Here is a 22,439-nt window from a genome sequence, read left to right on the forward strand (position 1 = left end):
GTCAGTATAAGTTGTGCTAAGTTTCAGATTTAAACCATTCCTTGCAATCCCATCTCAATTAGTTTGTCCATAATAACTCAAGTATTTCCATAATTGTTATCAGAAGTACTCTGGCAATGCTGACAATCATGTATCTATAGACATACAACACCTACACATGCACATATGTATTACACATTCCTAATCAAGTAGTCCAGACATCTTTTCTATGCCTAGAGACACCCCCCACCCCCCATACTGGGCTGTATTTTAGCTGTAACCTGAACTTTTTTCAGTGAGTCGCTGTTATTAGAATATATATTTTAACTGTTTTGTTTTTTTGTTTTTTTTTAAAAAAAGTAACCCAGATATTGAGCAGAATGAAGAACATACCTTCGAGATCACCCATGGAGAAGTTGCTCATCTTCGTAGATTCCTCTTTTTCTGACATTACTGGCATTTTAGAATCCTTGCAACTACCAGGGCCCTTTGATCCCTTCAATGTGGTGCCACAAGATTCGGCCTCTGTACGTTGTGAAAACTCAAAAAAGATTGTTTAAGGAGGAGGGCAGCTTCTGTGTAATTGTACTTTAGCCACACTTACAATGATTATGGCTTTCTTGACATTGGAATAATGTGTTATTAGCAGTATTTTAAGGTTTCTAGGCTGGGAAAATTGCAGTTCCTCCCTGGATGGTAACAACAGCTGAAGCTATAGTGAAAATGAGGAAGAAGGTGGATTTCACTAACATAATTATTTCTTAGAGGATTCATGCAATGGTTAACTGCTCACTCCCTCTGTGCTATATCTTCTTTTGTCACTGTACCAATACAAACTCCAAGTCTGTCCTCTTCTCACAACTCAGCAACAGGAACATTTCGGAAGGGGCAACACAAATGCCAGCCAGGAAAAAATAATAATCCCATCAATATAATAAAGCCCACAAATTGATTAAATAATATGTATTGATTATCATCATGCCTGAAATCCACAATTCTTTTCCATGTTTTCTCATGCTACGTGACGTGTTTCCCTGGTAACATACAACTATAAGCCTTCCAAATGCCATCTGGCCAATCTCCATGCACAGTAATAAACAAAGTAATTCAAATTCTGCACAACTGCAGTCTGTAAACTACTGTATAAACAGACAATTCTACTTCATGTTCTCAGAAGTTGTTTGTTAAAAGAAGTTTGAATTTCTTGTAGTACTATAAATATTATTCTTCTCTTTCCAGACTTAGGTATTCTTTGATAGTTATTTGCCCTAATAGTTGAATAGGAAGGAATCAGAAGTCAAAAAACATCAGTATCAAGTTTTTCCCCATTCTCGAGTGTAACTTAAGGAGGAACATTTGATCAGTACCGAATTTCTAAAGGGAATACCATTTCAATGTTAAGACTAATGAGACTAGTTTAATCTCATCCCTATAAACAAATCAGCTTAAGCCTAATGAAATCTTATTTTTGTAAATTAAGGCACAAAGGAAACAGTTCACTGTAAACAGACTTGTAGTATACATTGTTTAGGGACTATTGACTTTCAAATTAGTCTGCTTTTCAAACATTTCACGTCAAAAATATAGTCAAAATGCAAATGTAGCATAAACGGCTCTATAATAAATGCTCATTCAACATTTATTCTTTCTCAAATCATCTTTTAAAGCTCTTTCATGCTAATGTCTAGAAGATGTGACATTAGAAAAATTGCTTTGACATGCTAAGGGGCTCCAAGATTAACAAAAAGAGAAAGAACAAGATAAAGCTTTCAAAAGACCTATTTCAGAGGAATTATTACTTCCTTTGAAAGTCTTCCAAGGTTGCAGTGCATTTAAGCTTGTTGGCATACATGTAAATGAAGGACTACAAAAGTATTCCACTAAATACAACTTGAATTAAACCTTCAGGCTAATGTTACAGAATGAGGATAAAGGCCAGACCCTAGGCTGGCAAGAACTCATTTAAAATGAATTCTTTGAGGTATCCATGAGGGAGAATTTTTATATTATATTTTGTATATATGTATACATATACACACACACTCGTATACATAGAGAAAACACAAGAAATTATCTATGTAAACGCCATATAAAATGGCTTTGACTGATGGATCTCACTGATTGAGCAACGAGCATTCCAGATGACTACATCAGTGAATTCTGAGCCACGCTATAAACCAGAAACAATCTCAGTCAACAATTTCTCACTCTCCTTGCGTAAAGATGTACCACTTTGCCACAGTAAAGTCCCAATTTCATAACAAACAAAAACAGGGATGTAATTATCATGAAAAAAATGGCTTATAAAACTTGAACTGTGATTTAGACCTTCAGTTCTTTGACACCCAAAAAACATGATTAATGCCATTCCAGCTTTGCTAGGAGAACACCACAGAAAAGAGAATCCATTCAACTGCAGGCGTTTATATTTAACCAACTTAAAATTAACCAAGAAAATTAACTCAAATCTGCCATATCTTTCCAAGCAGAACCATTCAAGAATTTCACGTAAAAAAAACAGATTTCAGGATTCATGACACAAGGTCTGGTTGGAGGGAAAAAAAAGCCACAAAAAAAAACCAAAAAGCAGCAGATGTCTGATTTTGGTTACACACTGAACACGAGCACCTATAACTGAAATTCTGATTCTCTCCCTTAGATGACATGTAACTCAATAGACACCAAAATTTAGAGAAAACTTATTTTTAAATCTTGTAATGACTGATTCTTTCTCCAGCATTAAGAAACCAGAATATTTTAAGCTCTACTCTTACCTCATAAGCTATAGCTTGATCTGCCAAACTCTTACCGCATGGCTGTAGTGCATCCTCCTTTTTCTTGCCAAAACATTAAAATAAACATTCTTGTCTACACTACAGAAATTAGATTGAATAATTAAATTAAATAACTCATCTCAGAAACGTTTGGAATTATGTAAATGTTGTAAAGCCCAGTAAACCTACATCAGAGCTGCCAGTTAAGAAACTTAGTTTGTTACCTTCTACACATGAGCCTCATGCTAGCTGGTAGCACAGTAGCCACAAGATAATTTTCCAGTTACTGGTAATGATGGCTTCATAGGTCCTTTTTAAATATTATCTTTTGTTTTATTTGTTCTTTTGTTTGTTTCTAAACACACCAAACAAATGAACAAGGTCAGTTTAGATTTAATGGTGCTAATAGCATGTTTTAAAAAGCATCGGAGGCTTTGCATTTAATAATTTCTTTACTACTGTTATATCATTAAGCTATTACATATAAACGTACCTATTCTTACCAAGCAAGTACATACTTTTGTCACACTGCCTTCCTACGCATCAGGCTTTTCACATTGGTCACTCTTGTCAGCATGAAAAAGTCTTCAGCTCTTGTTGAAGAGATCCATTCGCACAAGTAGGAGCAAAGCTTTCTCCTCCCATACTCTGTATTCTCTCATATACCAATATTAAAATCTCACCACTCCATTAAAAGATAGCTCTTTTCCAGAGCATAAAGACCCATGGACTGAAAACAATCCAAGAAAGTCCAGGCAAATGAGAACAGGAAAGGTTCTTCATAGCATTCTTGTCTGAAGTCTACTTCCTTGTGAACGGCACACCTATCTGCTGGGCTACCATTACAGCGAATATCCTGCCAGATATCTGGCCCTGTACGGATGGGCCAATTCCTGCCCAATATACTCAATACCTCATTAGATGATATATCAAGTTAAGTGGTACATTTTCAGCCACATTTCCTCATAAACTGCAGTTTGCGCTATCATAATTTTTATGGCAGATCAAGTAGTACTGCCTCAAAGGAACATCACAGAAACAGCAGCTATAAGAGATCATGCTGCAAGATATCTTTTCATAAGAATCACAACGTTCTATAAGCAGACAGCTTTAGAATGCTAATAAACTAATTTTCTAAGTTTGCATGCACGTTGGTAAGAATTTTAGATCAAAAATACATAGCAGAATATTTAGTGATGCATCTCCAGGAAAATATAATTTAAAAGAAAGAGAAACAACTAGTGGAGTATATCATCTAAACACGTTTTCTTTTTCTGAAGCATCTCAAAAGTATATGCAACTTCCATATGCCAATCACCTAAGAAATCTCTCCAATTAGCAGCTGCACTTTCTACAACTAGGCAGTCCTAACCTCATTATATGCTTGCCAGTGTGAAATCCAAGTTTGGACGATTTTTTGAGGGAACTGTCTCAGTATTAACAACCATGGATACGTTAGTAAGTTCTTTTATTACTACTGTGAGTGCTAGATCTGCAAAACTAAGTTAATGCAAAATCCTATGGGTAAAAATTTAAAAGTAGGAAGCATCTAGAAGTAGGATGCTAAGAGATCACATGGCTGGTATCTAATTGCTGTCTGACTGAAATAATAAGAGTGACAATGACAAGCATATACCTGCTATTATAAAATGTTATTGTAAGTTAAAAACTGAGTAATTCTTCACTACAAAGTGATCATATTGACTTGCAAACACCTTAAAAATGGGCACAGCCAATACATGAGCAACATAAAGACCACAGAAAAATCAGCCTTGCTTTAGCCTTACACTTTTTAATTCCCCCCAGAAATATCACTTGATATAATTAGGGAATTTTAGATGCAACTCTATAGCTTTCTTTTTCTTAGCTCACTTTCTCTCAAGGGAAAGGAGGAAAGGTTCCTGAGATGAATGCAAGGCTGACAGCATTTGCTTTGGTTGCTCTCATATTCCACCTGAACAGTGAACCATAAAAAAAAATGAAGCTCTTTGATGTAGAGTTCCATTCATCTGCCTGTGAAACACAATGTCTGGAGCAAAACACCTTCTAAGCATCTAGTTTCTTACATTGGTAGTTCACCTGAGACTTTGTGAAGGAGAGAATTAAAAGTGCCAATCTCCATAAAAATCTGCTTTGGATGGTAGTTTTGATGGAACTGATAGATTTTATAACTGCAATTTCTAAGTAGCTTTCTTTTTCCTGAGATTTCATGCATAGCAATGAAATTACAAGAAAGACCTTTAGAATATGCCACATTTTGACTAGACAGATGCAAAAACAACATGTAAAATGTAAATAATCCTATAATATTATGATACAAATACAAGCAGCTAACTGATGCACAATATGCTGAGTAGATGGGGGAGGGATCCTGCAAAAGGCAACCAAATACGGTACAAGCAGAGCAATTAAAAAGTATACTAATCCAACAAAATTATTGCTGCTAGCCCTCACGGAGTATAAATGGGGCCCCAGAAAAGGTGGCCAACCTGCTTTCCTTATTGTGACCTCTCTTCCCACAGTTCACTATCTTTCCCAGACTGTTATTGCTTCTGGGAAAACAAAGGCTCCGTATTACAAATATGCTAAGTCTCAGGGTTAAGACAGTCTCCTCACATTTCTTGCAGTCTTATTGCAAAATCCTTGAGCACTGGACAGAAGAGCAACGTCACAGGAAGGAGAGTCATGCAACGATTCAAAGACTCAATTTGGGCTACGCAAACAAACTTGTGTAACATTCCTCGGTTTCTGACACTTAGAAAAACTGAGCTATAGATCAGTGCAAAGCAGTATATCCTTTAATGTGTTTGTCCCCAGATTCCTTGGCAGCATTGAGACCATAAGAATTTTGTCAATGTTACTGGACAGAAGGGAAAAATTCATTTCAGTTTCTCTACCAGATACCTCATTTTCTAGGAGATCAAGCCTTCTTAAAAAGCAAATCAAACAAGAAAACCCATTCCAACTCCACTAACTTTTCTACTTAAATTTAATCACAGAGGATTTCACGTGTTCCATTCCAATGCTTGGGTTAAAACTAGTCAGCACTGATGGCCAAGGTTCAGAGACTCTAACTGTTACACAGAGCCACACTGAAGCAGCTTTTTACAGATACACATACAGAGTCAATCATATGTCAGCAGACATTTCCCTGTCTGGATTGTACCATAACTACAACAAATAAAATGGAAAACGAAATAAAGTAACTTTTACAGTAGTTTAGGTTTTGGTCAAGTTTTCTTTTAGGACTGGGTAAGTCTTGGTATATAAGTATGCCTGCCTTCCTCTTTTTGTTAAAATTTAGCAAGAGTTAATGCTTCCGTAAACATTAACAGCTATCCTCAAAGAATGCTTGTAATTATCAAACAAATTATGACATTCTGAATTGATTGTAAAATAAACTTACATAGGTGAGTATTAAGAAAAAATACTCTACAAGAGTAGTTGGAGAAATCAGTCTTTCAAACAGAAAGCAATACAAGTCTGCAAAAGACCTGCTGCACATTGTAATTTTGAGAAGTTGGTCTTTTACACATGTAAATTCCAATTCTTGGGACAGAAGCAAGATCATGGGGGAAGAACATCTAGATGTTTAAAGACATCATTATGGATTTATTGGTTCTTATTTCCAAGGCTGAAGTGTATGCTACTTTTATCTGTAGGTGCTACCTATTTTTACTAATTAGCAGTTTGAAAGAGAAAGCTAGAGTTCTGCAATACAGAAGGAATGCTTTTCTCTCATCTCAGTCTGTTCCAAATGTCCTGTTGACTAGTGGGAATCTTTGAAGTTGTTCTGCAACTCTATCCCTTCAATCACAATCATGTATAAATGCAGCTACTCACTCTTATATTTAAGTCCTGGTTTTTGTTTGTTTGTTTTCTCTGCTTCCTACAGCAGGCAGTTATTTGTCCCTTCTAAAATATTTTTTTTTGTCCATCCTTTGCAAGTCTTAGAAAAATTAAAAACTGAGAACTTATTTAAAATGTAATTAGTGGGCAAAAAAATCTGTAATTTCATTACATCTTTGAAGAACTAGCATAATTTTAAGCATAGAATTTGATTAACTGAGCAGCACCCCTCTAATGCCCTGCCTTCCTTCTGCTCCAGTACCACACTTACTCCTGCAAGTCATCAGCTGCAGCTCCTACCTCTCAGTACCTTGCTGCTTACCTGCCCCATTTATCTGAGTAGATACAATATTCTCTCCCAACAGACAGAATTTTTTTTTTTTTTTTAGAGATTTGCTTGCTGATACAAGCAAGTAAAACAGTTTAAACAAGGTAAAGTCTATATTAATTAGAAGTTCTACTAAATGCACAAAGGTGCCTCTGCCATTAGTCATCAGGTTTCAGTGGTGACAAGTGCATTGATCACAACAGTTGCACACAGCTGACAATCTCAGAAAATAAACCAACAAGCAACTTAATTAAAACAGGTCCAAGAGAATTTTTAAATTCACATCCCTTGCTGGAATCCCAGTTGAGTGGCAAAAAAAATACGCTCTTCTTCTGTGTGCCAGAAGTGTTCTTATCCCATGTGTTCTGCCTGGCAGGTATCTGAAACCATAGAAATCATTTCCAATGCTCCACCCAACAACAATTTTTAGACAGATTTCCTGTGGTTTAGAATGTTATATTTTCTGAGAATTTGTGCAGAATTCTCGTCTTCTACTAAAATTAAAATGGCTTGTGCCTACCTCAAATAATTTTCAGCTAATTCTCCTTCCTCAGGCAACTGCTATATTCCAGTCCTTACTATGGCCTAAATATGGCCATACCTTTTGGAACTGAAATCTGCTTTACTATTTAAGGCTCAGAATTTAAAACTCCGCAGTGCACAACAATTACACATCACACAGTTTATGGCCGCTGCTAGAACTGTTTATTCTATTTTGTGACTAAGACTGAACAAACTTGGCAGACAAGCATAAACTGCTTCAGCTTTACAGTGGGCAGAGTTATGCATTAGTATCCCATTTGCATGAAATTATATTTTTATCTTTTATAAATCATGCAGTATTACAAATCAATAATAATAATAATTTAGCCTTGAGAAAAGACGACTGAGAGGGGACCTGATCCAGGTTTATAAATATCTGAGGTGTGGCGGCCATAGCGGTGAGGCCAGTCTCTTTTCAGTGGTACGTGGAGACAGGACGAGGGGAAATGGACATAAGCTGCAGCATAGGAAGTTTCGCACGAATGTGCGTAAGAACTTCTTCACGGTGAGGTGACGGAGCACTGGAACAGGCTGCCCAGGGAGGTTGTGGAGTCTCCTTCTCTGGAGATATTCAAGTCTCGCCTGGACGCCTACCTGTGCGACCTGGTGTAGGGAACCTGCTTTGGCAGGGGAGTTGGTCTCGATGATCTCTAGAGGTCCCTTCCAACCCCTACAATTCTGTGAATAAGGGTAACTAAAATAACACACTGGTTCCTGAGAACGATGAGCTCCACTTTCCCCACCAGACTAAAAGCTTTCAAAAAAGTATTATTGGAATCCATTCTGCATAGTATGTATGTGAGGAAAAACTAAAACCAACAGATTCAGAAATCCATGCGCTACGACAAATACCTGTAGGTCTCCTTTCCAAACATATCTTTTAATAGAAAAATGGGCACAAGCTAAGTAAGAAAAAGTCAAAAAATAGAAAAAACTGAAGTTTCCATTGGCACAAATTAATTGAAATTGTTGTTAGCATGGTGCTTGAGTGCTTTTAAGTCTGTAAAATCCTGAGTTGAATATCAGTCAAATGAAAGCATTTTGTAATTAGATGTTAGTTTGCTCCAAAAATAATGCCTCCTATTTATTTCCCTTTGGAGCTACAACAGATATAAATAACACAATAACATTTAATTGAGCATATTCTCAGTAACAAAACACTACTTTCCAACATAGTCACCACCACCATCAGCTGCACAGTTTTGCAAGCAGTGACCAAGAACCAGCATGCTGCATTCATAATCCGCACCAGGGGAGGCGACAGACTGTCACTGTCAGCACTGCTGAAACACACCACCACCACCTCACTGCGCTCACATCCACTGGTTGGTCTCATAAACATTCAGCAAGCATCGATTAATGTCAGTGGGTACCATTTTTTCCTGCAGGGAGGAATTTAGTGACACACTTCCACGTCAGACACCATTTGTTAGACTGCCCCTCTGCTGCCATCTGTCACAAAGGAACAAAATGTAATGGAATATTGGTGGGAAGGTTCAATCTCTACTGCCATACCACCGACATGCACATCTGATGTCATGGACCAACATAATAAAGTAGAAGGCATTGCTTTCAGAGCAGCCCTTGTATTACATTCAAAAGCTATATTTTTCACCTTGTTTCCACGTGTGAATGATATTGTGCATAGCATATAATTCTTCCAAGGAAAAAAGGAACTCCATTTGTTGAGAAACACTCAGACTTGTCATAGAGCTCTACCACATACCCTTCAAACATAATAACAACACCCATACAAACATTGCCTTCATTCTGCACCTACTTATGGTATAATGAAATAGCTCTCACCTCTTGTACAAACATCCATTAAGAGACTTCAAATGGCAAGAGGGTTAGTCGGCTCTACAAGAGTAAGGTGCAATACCAGAAGGAAAAACAACCTTCTCCCTTATCCCTGACAACATGCAAACTGCTGGAGAATGTGGTATTCTGCACCTTCAGGACTAGACAACGTATGATCTCCCACCTTGATCAACCAAGAAACACTTTTTTCTTTCAACACTGTTCTCAGGGTAGTGGGAAAGCACAGAATTAAAACTAGAAAAAAAATTAGTTAATAGAGTGCCAACCAAAGATGTTGAGGCAATTTGTTATATATGTGTTAATAACGTGAAAAGCATTAGCTAATGGTAACAATGACAGGAGTATTTCTATTCACACTACAAGATTACTCACAGTACTGCCAATAATTGCCGAAAAAGCTCATTTAGCACAAGCTATTCACTAGCTGGAGTTTTGTATCCTAAACCTCCAGCCATATGCCACTGCAAAAAGACAAAATTCTTAAAACATTATAATAATGAACAGCTATTCATATTTCAAAATGGAATTATGTTTATCTTATATGTGAGCACTGTACAGAAAAATAACTAATTTCCATGAGAATAAAAGAGTACTAAACATATCATATCTATATCAACAGCCATTGATCTGAATCTCTTTAATGGTCACGCTAATTCAAGCCCCAAAACACAATCTTCCCTTAACTACTAATTCTGCAAAGTAAATAGAGAATCTTAGTCACAAAAAATTGAAGTGATCATAATCTTTTTCACTCAAGAGAATAAGTTTAATAACTTCCCACTCCTTGCCTTTTGTGAATAAAAATAACAATCCTCACTAGCTATAAGTAAAATATCCTAATTTCCTACCAGGCCTATAAGCAAAAGAATAAAATGAGAAAGCAAAGCAGACATTTCTGTGGTAGGAAGATATAAGACAACCCACAATCCCATATAGTAGCAATGCTGATAAATGACTATCACACTGTAGTCCTTTGAGTAATTTTCTTTAGGATGACAAAATTCTTCTGCTGAATTTACAAAAAGGTAGTCTGCCCACTGAATGCAGATAAACTATTTAAAATGACAGCATAAGCTAACTATAAACGTCTGTGAATACTGTTTGCAGGGGAGCTTTGTAAAGATTTGGAATTCTAGATTCAGCAAATGAAGTGACTGCAAACAATAGCAGCTTTTCTCATGTACAGTACATGCTTGTGTCTTTGAATTAGTAGCTTTGCCTTTGAGAATGCTGGGTCACAAGTGGTACAACCAAGAATGACAAATAATTGTTCAGGAAGGAAAGGAGGAAGAAATCAAATTACTAGGTAGAGATCATCTTATAAATGCAGGAGTAGATAGTGGGATGTACAGTCAAGAGGTGATGGGAAAAGCAGGTAAGAAATATACAGCAGCATTTAGGAAGGACCCATGGGATGGGTACACCACAAACAGAGTGTGTAAGCATGCCCTCCATTGCCAGCTGAAGGGTGAACTTACAGCATTATGTAGTACTTTTTCGGCTTTCACTACATAATCATTTCCTGCCTAACACTGCAGAGAACAAGTATACAAGCTCAAGATTTCTAATAATACAGAGCCCTCAGCTGCTTGTTTAATTTCACTTGAGTTTTGTGGCAGCCACCGTATGCACTTACCCTAAATCAAATGCTCCTGCTGTGCACAGTGCCAGTACTTACAAGATCAAAGCCTTACAATAGATGATGCAAGTTAGTAAACTTCTGAAATATTAAAATTAAAACGGGACATTTTTTACCAACCTCATAATCTCAAAAGCTAGATTTCTGAGTCTGATCTGTCTGCATCCACAATCCCCTCACATTCATACATAAGGATGTATCAGGTCTTCTATTACATCATGCTTTATCAGTGTTACTATGGCAAAAACCTACTGGTAATACAGAGACACTGCGTTCAGGAAGATAAATGAATACTTCAGGGATTATTGTTATCTATCCCACTATAATTGAAGGCATTATTACATACATTCTCAGATATATTTCAGAAAATATGTTCAGGACGCAGTGCAGCAGCCATGACACTGGGTGCTTACAGTACCAGGACAAATAATCACCACAGCTTAACTTGAATTATTTTATGCTTTTCTACAGTTTTGCTTTGCTTTATCCTGCTACAGGATAGGCTTATTTTAAATTAATTATGCCATTTCCAAACATGACACAACAGAATGATGCTGACAGAAAGGTAATAGCTCCAAGAACTCTGACACACAGGTACACAAAAAAGGGAGCAATCACTTTTGACAGCATTCTCTCAAAATCTCAGTGGGGAAAAAGGTGTTTCCAATGTTGAGACATGTTAAAATGAAGAAGTTAGCTGTGTTGCATGACAAGAATGGAATTTTTTACTTTATATAAAAGTCCGTGAAACATACCTGAATTTTCTATTGAAGGACTTGAATAGTCTTTGATTAAAGTGTGAAAATCAATTCTAGGCATGAAGAAACACTCTTCACAGGAACGAGGAACTAGACATTTGGTCAGTTGCTTGATTTAGTAAAACAGCAGTAAAACAGTGGAACAGAAAGGAAGTGACATAACTAATCTTTTAATCCTGTCTTCTACTACCCATTTGTGTATAGAAAGGAGGTTGACAATAAGCAATAAAAATGCATATGCTGCCCAGCAGGGTTTCCATTTTGTCCACTTATATGCACTATGGAATTGAGATTTTCTCATCTTTCAAACAGAAAGCTATTGAACTCTCCTTTGTTTCACTGAAGTTTTCTCCAGTCTAGCTCACCTTCGGGATATGAACAAAAGGTTATGAAATTGAGTACAAAAAATAAAGAAAGATGGAAAGAAAGAACACAGAAGCCTCTCAAACATCAACCCTGTATTGGCACCTGTGCTACTGAGCAGATAAATTAGCTGGATAATCCCAAACTACATTTAAAACCAGAGAAAATCTGTGTAGATTCCCTAACAGTGAAAGTGTAGGCCAGATAATCTCTGAATCCTGTTTACAGTACTTAAAACATATCTACGTTATAGAAATAGCTGTGCCTACTCTGTTAAAAACAAGGTCTTTGCAAAATACAGAAATGTGCCTCTCTTGCAGATTTTATCTTCAAATTATTACCATTATTATCTCCATCAAGGCTTATTTTTCATGAGCTACTATCTCCACTCTTTCTTTTTCCCTTACAGACTGCCTCATGGATCATCATCTCTAATTTGAGAAATTCACAATTGCTTGAATCCATGGAACATTAGTTCTTAATCCAGTACAAACATCACAACAAAGCAGTTGCATGTTGACCTTATCTTCCTTTCTGCAGTATTGCAGATGGTTCATAGAACAAACCTGCAATTAGTCAGTTTTCTCCAGAAGTACTTCCCTCCACTTTTTAAAAAACAGCAACTGAATTTATCAGCAGCAGTTTGGAATTCTTCATCTTTCATCAGCATGATGTTCCACAGCAAAACCTAATCATACACTTTTCCTCCTTACAAAATTCTTACGTCCTTTACATTAATAGTCACAGACTCAGTTAAGTTATTCTGTAAGGAATTTTGCTCTAAACGTGCTGATCCAGTTCCCACGAAAGTTCTTTCCTTTTTTTTTTTTTCCTCTCCTTTCTCTACTACGATTGTCATAGAAGTAGCAGCAGGTTTTGGGGACAATTTATTACCTATGGAATTACTCATGCAAACACTTAACTTTCCCCTGCAAAACAGGAATAGAAAAATATCTGCAGTTAGAAATGTTTGTTTTTAAATGAGCAAAGCATAAATATTTTCTGAAGACTTAAATGTGATCTCAAAGATGGCTAAAAGAGGAGTTAGTTTGGTCTGAAAATAATAGTATAGACATGTAAAAATGATACCTACTCAAATAAAACTGCTGCACGGACTGCACATTATTTGAAAAAAAATCATTTTTGCTGCATTTTACCCTGCAGACCCATATGGCCAACATTTTGCAAACAGGACTTTCATTTATGCATGAAATAAAAAGAACTGCTACAAAACGTTCTGCACGCTATCATTCTGAACATAATGAGCTTGTATAAACAATTGTTTCTGTAAGCACGAGATGAAGAGAACGAGTTTACCTAAGTGTTAAGTTAAAGTAAATGAGGATACAGTATCAAACCTGTACAGATGTCAGGAAGATTATGACTGTGGACAGACAGGCATTTTAGAACACGCTCCCTCAGATCATCAGGTAAGGTAAATCAGAGCACATTGGTTTATATTACTGGAAGATTTTGCTCACAGTAGGGACTCAATATTTAATTTATAAACAAGATAGAATTTTTTTTACATTGATATTTCCAGATACTTCTAACTATTGTATAGATAGAACAATTGCCACTGTTTTACTAAAATGGTTTACCCCAGTTCATCATTATATTACACCAGCATTTGTTTTATTAACACGCCGTAGAAATAACCCGAAGTAGTAATAGAGCTTAATAAATTATTGTATAATTTCCACAAATCTCACAGTATCTTTTCTAAATCCACACAGAAGTACATCACAAGCACTACACTAACAAAAATTAAAATAAAAAGATCAGATCAGATCCTCAGCCAACCTAGGTCACAATAGTGTAGTGACCCACTACAATCAAGTTAAAATAATTTACATTAGCCATAGATCTGCCTCAGAACTGTTGAGCTCGTGGGATGTTTTATTTCTCTGACAACATATTTCATTTCCATTTCAGTTCACCTTAATAAACTGTTCTTCTGTTCATGTCTTTATTCTCCACTCAAGATCTATGAATCTCAATGATTTTGGTCATTCCATCATCAGAGATCTCAAATTACCCTCATCTGGTGGGAGTCAGGCATATAACAACTATCGACATCTTTAAGAATTCCATCCTGATGCTGAAGAGCACTTTAAAGTAGTTTGAGATTATTTAGCCCTGTCTGATTTAAACTATTGTTTGGACCAATGCCTTGAGTAAAGAACTGTATTTGTAGCACAGTTGAAAGAAAACATATTCTAAACTCTCAGATTATCCAGAAACTTTTGCAGTAGACAATCCAAGAATTTAAACTATGCGTATCTATTATCAATCAAGCCAATAACATTTTGATCTCATTTGGCATGAGGAAACAGCTTGCATCTATCTATAACTAGAACTGTTCAAAAGCAGAAGTCCATGGACAGGCCTTTAATTATATGCCCAGGCTTCTTACTTCCTCTTTAAATATCTCCAAATATATAAACAATCAGCTAGAAGAAAAAAGTTCTTTGATACAGTGGCACAGAGGAAATGTATTCAGAAGAAGGAAAAGGAAGGCAAGTTACCATGGAAAGAAAATTTCAAAAGGACTAAAAAAATGCTTGGTTTATGCTTTGAAATATGTAACAACTTGTGAGACTTACAAGGCTGCAATAACAAGAGTAAAATAATTCATAATTTAGAAGATTTTCCCAAAGAAACATTTAAAATTGTTAAAAAGTAACAATACATAGTTTCAAAATCCTCATATGCCTTAAAAAATAGATTAGAACAAAATGTTCCATGATCATAATGTTTAGGGCAGTTCCTCGGTTATTGATTTCTATCAGGAAAAAAGTTCACAAAAATTTGTTACCTAGTTTTAAAGCTGTTTATAACAACCTCTTATGCTTATTAAATCACTCACTATTTAATTATCTTAATGGGTTTATACGTATTCCTGTGTGGTTGGTGTATACCCATAAAAAAAAGAGCATTAAAAAATACACAACAGATCTCACATTAAAACTTAGAACAGTTTAGCACTCCTGAAAAGGGAGCACCAAGCAGGTTTGTGCATACAACTGTAATTCCAACAGCTTCTGAGCACGTGCCCATTTTTCTGTCCTTTCCTAACTCTTTTCTGCATCCCAGCCAACTTCTCTTGCACTTTGCTGCTTTCTCCCCATACCTGGCCTAGAACTAGCAGATGTGGTCTTCAGAGCGCAGGGAAAAAAAAAAAAAGAAAGCCCTCCTTCTGCTGCCAGGGTTCAGGTATTCTCACAAAGACAGAGACAGCATCTGTCCTCGTAGCCCAGGACTGCCATTTGGGAGGCACTGCAACCCAGGTAGCATTAACTTTGCTTTACAGAAAAGAGTAAAATTTCACAAATGCTGCTCCTCAGGCCAGATCTGAGCAACTGCCCACAGAAGAGCACAGCACTGATCCAAAACACCAACACTGTCCTCCCCAAAAAATTTTGCTTCCTGAATTTGGACAATTTTTCAATATCAGGATAATAATTTCTCGTTACACACAAACATTTCTCTCTTTATCCTTATTCTCATGATAAGAAATACAGCTGAAAGCACTGAAGAGAAATTTTCAAAGCAAACCACTGAATTTTGGAGAAGTCATCAACAAGAGTCAAGTATTTTCTAATGCTCGGGCAAGCCTCACTACAAGGAATTAAACTTCATGATCCCTGTGGGTCCCTCTGAACTTGATATTCTGATTCTGTTCTGTGATTAGCACAGTCAAACGGACACATCAGTAGAATGCTGTTGTGGTGATGTGTCCTGGGCACTTGTCTGGGGACCTACAGAACCAACTCCACTTCTGCCACTTTCCTCCCATCTCCTCCTACCTGATGACACTTAAAGAATGCAGTTTAGCTTCTGTAGTACAAAATGAAATAAAGGCAAACATAACACTACATGTTCACACAGCCTGGACAGTATGTTTCATAGAACACTCTCCAGAAAAAAAAACAAACAAAAACAACAAAATTCAAAATGCAGTGAGGATGGTCTTAATATCCCTGGATCTTTTTTGAGGACCATGCTGTTCACACCTAGAACAGGGCACAATTCTTGGCCCTGATGATTAGTTGCCTAGACAAAGAATTTTATTACACTTGCATGTTTCACAGGCTGCCAGGTTTTAGTTTCCACACTGCCACTCCGATCTATATTTTATGGTGCATTTTTTTTTCCTGTGTGGTGTCATTAATCTGCTCCCTGGCTGCGCAGAATAATATCCCACAAGAGCAGACTGCTTTTTGAATATTTTATTATCTCTCATTGTATTTCCAAGCTAATATATATTTACAAATTCAACCTCCTACAGGCAGAATGATATTGTTTCCCCTCTGTTTCAGAGCCATAGCATAGATATCGAATATAAATAGAAAAATCTATCTACTGTCATTTGTATTGAAAGACAGAACCAATCACATATCATGCTGTGCAAGAGAAGAGAAAAAAGATTTGCATACTGCAGCAGACAACAGAAGGGGAGGGAGGCACACAGAGGGGTTACGTTCCTGTTGGAAGACATCTTTTAATTCTGCTGAAGGACAGCTCTCTTTTCAGCATGCCCCACTCGCATCTGAACAGATCATACACAAGGGGAAGTGCGCTGAAGGGCTTGGAGGTATATTTATGCTTCACAATCCTCACTCCTTTCAAAGATTTTCCTCCAGTTGCCTTTACTGGCACAGAGATCATTTCTTTCCTAACTTTTACCTGTAGCACTTCAGCAGTAAGAAGAGTGAGGATTCCTTCACCCACCCACCTGACTACAAGGTGCCAGTCCTTAGCACTCAGCTCCAACAGCTCCAATGCAGGAAAAGTAAGATCACAGAATGAGGACAATTCATCTCTAGTTCCTGAACAAGGCAAAGTTGAATTTCAGTTGTCTCCAGATAGAACACACAGGAGTGTCCACTTGTTGTCAACTTGTGAAAATGAATAAAGAGCTATGATTCTGTGAAATATGAAATACAAAAATACTCTGAAAATACTATAGACATTACGAGGAGCATTAGCAAAGTACTCTTCCTCATTGAAGAGCTTTATTGCCATTCTTAAGTCTAACAGCAGTAATTGCATCAGAGTGACCCAAGGCTTATCTAAACAACTGTAGATTTTTTCCCTTAGAAATTATGGACTTTTTGAATCACCTTGTGGTGGACCAAACTCCTGTTTCTTTTTACCAAGTTTCTAGTCTCTAACTTGTGTTTAGAGAATGTGATTTTACAGTATTAAGATGTTCATGTGGAAAAACAAGGTCATCCCTTTAAATTCACTTCAGTTTTTCCTTTTTTAAAGATAGAGAACCAATAAATTAATGCATATGACTTGTCAAATATCACCCAAGAGCACCATAGTAGAGCTCCAAATCTCAGAAGTCTCAAATCATTCTATCATAATTAAGACAGACACTGTGTGCCTCTTATGTGGATTAGAAAGAGTCAAGGTACGATGCCATTAACGATTAAAAATGACATAGCAATGTCTTGCTTCCCTCACCAGGAAAACTCATACACACAAGTCATATCTAGACACAGGTCAAAGACAAGCAGAACGCGTTCTTCCCAATAAGCAAAGGGTCTTGGGACACTTTCTGGAAAATTAAACATGCACATTGACAAGGATGTAGGACATTTGAGCAATGACAATTTGTGTCATAAGTGTTTATTTCAGCAAGGTGAAACATGGAAAAGGTCATAAATGGAGTCCAAAAGCAAATAGCAGCTGCTGCAGTCTTAGAAAAATATTCTTTGGATGAAAGTACCTGAGCCAGCATTCAAATGAAGCTGTCATCTTAGATTAAGTAACAAGTGTTTTACTTCTTTCTCTTTTCAGATAAAGGAACTACTTCACTTCCATGACTAGTTCATACAAAGCTATATGAAAAAAAGCACTTATTTTCCTCATTTAACAAAAATACCATACAACATGTTGTATAGTATTTTTATGCATGAAAAAGAGTATGAAAAAGACTAGCTTAGGAACCTTAAAGGACCTAGGAATGAAATGTAGTTAGGTCAATTCACAGCTACAGGTAGCCTTAACACTTCTTAATATATTAATTGATTTTAATGCCAAAAGTATTGAAAAACTTTTCTGACATATTTTCATGACTCAATTATGTTCATACACTGACATTCGATTTTGAAGAGTTTCATTTTCTATTTTTTTATGTACTAAAATACACAGTACATATTAATCTAGATGATTAATTTCATATGCAAGAAAAATATTAATTTAATCAATATTTTGGAACTATGAAAAACAATAAGTATAAAAATCATAATTAATTATTTCAATTTTTTTGTGTTTGCAGAACTCACATTGCAGTTCTGATATTTTTATTTAAAAAAATCCACACACCCACGAGAAATGAAAGATATGCCCTTTGCAGGCAATATAAATCCTCTATTTTATTCTCAGTACACTAAAGCTTATTTTAGGGTTTAATAAAAAGTAGCATGCATAACATTAGTTCAGTGACACTAAATAAGAATTAAGCAAGAAATGCATATCCAAAAGTGTGAGAATAAAATTCTGCACATTTGTGCTTCGCCCACACATGCTGGTCTTGCCCCTTTACTGAATACATACAGTATTTTAAATGGCCTGTCCATCCAATGCAAGATGAGCATGATTAATGGCTAATTGCTCTTTCTTGTTTGCTATCCCTTGCATGCTATGATATCAGAGTTCTACAAGGGCAACTGTAGTGGGCTGGCCAAAAAGCCTGGAGGGGAAAATTAAATCCCCTTCTTAAGTAGCAGACTAGCAGTCTCCTCCAACAAAGGCTTTCCTTCCCTTGGTGGTAATGTGATTCATTTTCCTATAAAGAAGAAGTCTGGTATTTCAATGCGTAAAGACAGCCATTACTGTGACATTTAACAAGCCTGAAACCTCTGGCTTTCTCGCTAACCTAGATCTGCCTTAAGGCTATCAGAGACAAAAGAGGCCTTCTCCTCCAGCAAGCATCAAAGACCTAATAAAAAGCCAAGAACGAGTAGGCAGTCAGCTTCTGTGTCAGAAATGCAAAATAAAAATATAATATATGCAAATTTGAGGCATGCAAAAAAAATCATGGAACATTGCTTGTGTGTACAGTTGTACTCATAAAACCTGTAATGCACTTTTTGAATTATTCAGCACGAAGAGGCTGAAAAGCAGCAAAGAAGCTTATTTTGTTTGCTTTGCTTCATAGACTATTAGGTGGACAAAAAGAAAAAGGAATTTAGTTACGCTTGCTTATCTCCTAACCTTATAAACTTGGGATTAACAGATCAAAGGAGGATTTGGTTCAGTTGATAGAAAATGGAGCTCTTTTATAGCTGTTTGGTCCCCCTGTCCCTTATGATCAAATGAGCTTAAGCAATTGATAAAATAAATGGGGTTTTGAAATCATGTGTTTTAGTATATACATGTAATATTTGTTGCATTGCATTGTACATTGGTATGCAAAATTAAATAACAAGTAAAAGAGGATTAAACATTATACATCAGATTTTTCATTTTATTTTCCATTCTTCATGTGGCCTAACAGTGGAAGCCAAGGCGCAGATACAAGGTACTGCACTAATATAATCTAATTCACCTCATGGTCTTATGAGGCATGTGGGCATCCCATATGCTACATGTATAAAATATTTCTGATGCTTCATTTGCTGACCTTACTATCAGCTTGAAAATGAACCCGTATCCTATCTGCACCTTGTGGTGTACAGAGCTGGGACGTGGAGAAGGAAACCCCTCAAGTCTCGTTGTGCCAGGAACACTTTGCTCTGTGCAGCACTGACATTACTGCCAGCTCAGTACAGACGGCATGCTGCTGCCTGTTTTCTTTCGACATTTAGAAGACAATTGTAATACACCAGAAAGCGACCTTGTGATGGCAAAGACGCTGCTATTGCTCTTCTATTCTTTCACCAGCATCTCTCTTATTTTCCACTTGACTGGAGATGACTGTATTTCTGTCAAGATCTGGATGACTTGAAAACAATTTTGTCTTTTAGAGGACTGTACATATTCATTGTGAATCAACATTAATTTACACAAGCCTTTGAAAGCTGAGGAGAATTTTCTTAGCTATGAATTACCAGAAGACATATCATTTCATTAAAGAAATTATCATCCCATCCACATGTAAAATTCTTTTTCAGTGTCAACTATGTAATTTCCAGCTACAAAGTGACTTCTTTCCAATGAAAGCTAATTAAGTAACTTACCTTTCTTCATTTTCAGTAAGGGCCACCCTCATCATGGAAATGCATGCTTTGACCACAACTTCAGCACAAAGTTAAGCTCTGTTACTATAACTTGGGTTATAGGATATTTGAATGTGAACTGTGCAAACTACCTCCCTGGCTTGGTTAGCTGGTATAATAGCTTGTGGGGCTTTTTCCAACTGCAATTTTGTAGATCATTAATAATAGTAAAATGATATGTAATAAGGAATTCCAATGTATTATTTATTCCTCAAGACCTCAACATCATTTACTGTTTTGGTGCATTTCTTCTCCATAATATTTTCGTTTAGAAACGTTATAGCCAAGACAGAACCATTCCAAAACTAGCATAGAAAGATGTTTCAAGAGATTTTTTAAGACAATATTTATTTCTGCATGAAGTTTCTTAAAGAGATTCACCAAAGACATTTAATAACATAAAAGTGAAAGGGGGCAGATGAAACTGGCTCATTTGGAGTAATCAGAAAAATATCAAGAGATAAAGCAGAAATTCTGTGATTCACAACTAACGAGTGGCTTTTTATCAGACCTGAGTTAGTTACTGACTGCAATTGAGTTTTAACCCAGGTTTATCCCAAGTAACATCTAAATCAGTGATGAGGAGAGAACGGTCACAGTGCTGTAACTGGCCCAGAAACAGCAAAGAGAAATCAGGGTGGTGTGATGTTACTACTGGTCATATCTGTCAACTCAGTATCTTAGACACTGAGACAGCAGTATGTGTGCATATATACACAATGCACTATTTAATGTAACATTTTATATATGCAATACACATTACTTGCACATAAATGCAAATTATGCCCACTTTTTTCCAACTTAGCTCAAGTCTCAAAATCAAGAGGAACATTTTTAAACTTTTGCAGTACAAATCTGCCAGCTCAAGCAGATCAAGAAAATCTGTGGATCTGAGGTAATATTTTTTCTGCAGTGGACTTTAATCTGCACCCATTAGATTTACTGTTTAAGCAACATAATTTTGCAATGTGTGTTTGCTGGCACTATTCACTTGAGATCAAACGAGAAAAGTACAGGAAAAAAAAGAGGAAAGCTTAGCAACATATAGGAAAAAGCAGAATTTTCTATGTAAATGGGAACCAAAAAACCAAGAACACATTCCATAGCTATAGAAGTATCTCAAATTTATGTGCTACAACATATTTTTCAGAAACCGTACATTCCTTATCCATTTAGGTGTAACATGACAAAGGCCAAATAAACAATATGCATTGGCTACAGATTGTCAAATAACATTCAAATAACAATATAATTTGTTTTTGTTGGAAATATAACAAAAAGCAGCCAAGCAATAGTGTTCCTTGGCTACACCATAGACTTATGTACTATTTCACTAAACAAATTAAATAGTCATTGAGGAAGAAAGCACTGTATTTGTGTACTACATTACAAAGATTAAATGTTAACACTTGCATACTTGTTTGGGACAGGAAAACATATGAAGTGTATTACAAAAAGTATCTTCAGGATATCTAGTCTCAAACATTGTTCTATAAAACACCTGGATTTGGGATCTAAGACAATTTTATTTCAGTGACATTATTTGGCAGTAACTAAAATAACAGAGGACCAGATTTCACTTTCTGATTTGCTTTAAACAAACACAATAGATAAGGGTCCATAGTTTATGCAGCACGTCAGAACGCCTGTAAATCAAAGATGGTTTTATTCACCACAACAAGGCTCTTTTCATGTTGTTGAATTCAGCTTATTAGTGTATATATATAAAAACACTAAGGAACAACTGCTGAACAAGTTGAAGAAATGTAGACCCATGACTGCACTACACTTTGTCTTTCTTATAATTCCATGCTGTAGCAGTGCTATTCAAATATACTAAGGAGGCAAAGTTTATGAGGAGAGGTGATATGTTACTAACCTTCAGTGGTGTGAGAAGAGGAAAAATATCTCAGAGACAATCTTTTTTTAAAGCATGCCTAAGTGGGTGAGAAAGATAAATACCCAAGACCACTTGTACTGTGAGTTGTCACACAGCTTATGTTTACCTAAATAGGAAAGCAGCAAAAACAAAAGCCATTCACTGCTCGTTTTAGTAACCTTGGAAGTTATTAATCCTTTTGAATTATTTAAGCTTCAATCAGAATTACTGTTCTTTGGGTGCTATGTAGAAAGGTAGTTTCAACTTTTTTT

The sequence above is a fragment of the Meleagris gallopavo genome, chromosome 13, assembly GCF_000146605.3.
Source record: "Meleagris gallopavo isolate NT-WF06-2002-E0010 breed Aviagen turkey brand Nicholas breeding stock chromosome 13, Turkey_5.1, whole genome shotgun sequence".
NCBI classification, from domain to species: Eukaryota; Metazoa; Chordata; class Aves; order Galliformes; family Phasianidae; genus Meleagris; species Meleagris gallopavo.